We start from the raw sequence: 1,860 nt of genomic DNA on the forward strand, positions 1-1,860 counted from the left end.
AATAACTGTTCTTATTTATGGGGTGAGAGCATTCCTCGCTGCTGCTGCTTTTTTTCTTTCTTTTTTCATATTTTTTCACAAGAAAGCTCAAGAAGTTCAGGCAGAAGAATGTTCCAATAGGGAAAACTCAAATTTTTTTTTTTTTTTTTGGAAATACAGGGAAAGGGGTTTCCACGTTACCTGCTTGGCAATATACCATAGGCTTGGTGATGGACCAGCCCAGCCCCAGCCAGGAGGCAGCAGCAGGGAGACCAGGGGAGGCTGGGGCTCACCAGGAGGCACTGGATCTCAAGGGCCTTTCACTCAGTTCCTCTTTAGATAAAATTATCTCTGGAAAGCAAGGGCTGATATTAGGGATGAAAAGCTGGGATGGAGATTTTGATATGAAAATCTAAATATGCTTAGCATGATGGCATCAGTGTCTTGAAAGTTGCCAAGCTAGGGAAGCCCAGGGGAATATGAGTTCAGGAAGAAAAATAGACTTAAACTTTCATCGTGTTTAATATTGTTTGGGAACTTGCTTCTCTAAAGTAAGCAATTCTGTTTTCTTAGGAATGACTGCAACCAGCTCTGATGCTGGTCTGAAAGAAATCACAGTGATAAATGCAGGCATCACAGGCAATTGATTATTTTACAGAGAATCTTTAGAAGAAATTCTTTTTTAAAAGGCCCGAATCAAATTCGCATCATGTTTATGCTCTTTCATGCAAGTTGCTTTTCTCCTGATCTGCTTGTTTCCAGCTCTTCCCCTGTCCCGTACGATACATTTTTAGGGAAGTACCAGACAAAGCGTGACGTGAACATTTTTAAGTGCTGTCTAGGCATAATTTACCTACTTCTTTACTTCACTAATGAAAGTGCCAATTCTTACTCAAGTATATTTATAATTTCATTTCAAGTAACCTTACACAAACCAGTTTTCTAGGAAGTTGCAAGGCACTTATGTAACTGAACAGTGACAATGAGCAAAACCAGAACCCAGAAGGATCCCTAAATATAGCTTATTATCCTGGCACTTGGGCAACTAGATATGGCTACATGGAAAAGAGCCTCAAGTTAAGCGTTAGGTGTTTGGTGTGTTCTTCTTGTATTTTTTAAACAGCGTTAAAAGTGTTTGCTTGTTTGTTTGAAAAAAACCCAAAAAACAGAAATTAAAAACAACCACACTGCTCCAAGTGCCAGAGTCTTTGCTTTTAAGTATTTCTTCAGATTCTGGTTTTGTTGCTGTTTCTGTTGAACTCTTTAAGTTCCTGATCCCTCTTTGATACTATTGCAAGCGAAGTCCTAAACGTTCACTATTAGTGATTTGCAAAAACTCAACAGAATGACAAAGACCCAAATTGCGGTGTCTGGAAAAGTAAACTGAACAGCCAACTGGACACCAGAATTGGTCAGTCTCCACTAGGACACCTGTTATTATTTAACAACAACTTAAAAAGAAATGATAGATTGGTAATGAAGTCTTCTCTTATGCCAGGAACGTTTCCTGCAGAACAGCAGTTCTTCCTCAGAGCATCCTGTGAGACTGGGGGTTCCTTAGACCAAACGAGGCCGGTGGTGTGGGGAGGAGAGAGCAAGAGGGGGGGAAAAGTGTGGTACAATTGGGCCAATGTCTTTCATAAAAGGTAGCCATTGCATTTGGACTCTGGTCTGCTCAGAATAACTGCATTCTGCTTTTTACCGTGTCTAGCCGGAGCTTTGAAATAGCTATTTTTATATTCAAAATGAGCTATTTTTAAATGGCTCGTTTTGCATTTCCCTTCAGTGCAGCTCACAGCTAATTGCTCCGCTCTCCCTGCGGAACCCACGCGGCTCCGGACCCAGCTGGGGCAGCCGCTTTGCCTTAGCCCGGCCCCGCCG

The sequence above is a fragment of the Calidris pugnax genome, unplaced genomic scaffold (assembly GCF_001431845.1).
Source record: "Calidris pugnax isolate Ruff unplaced genomic scaffold, ASM143184v1 scaffold336, whole genome shotgun sequence".
Classification (NCBI taxonomy): domain Eukaryota; kingdom Metazoa; phylum Chordata; class Aves; order Charadriiformes; family Scolopacidae; genus Calidris; species Calidris pugnax.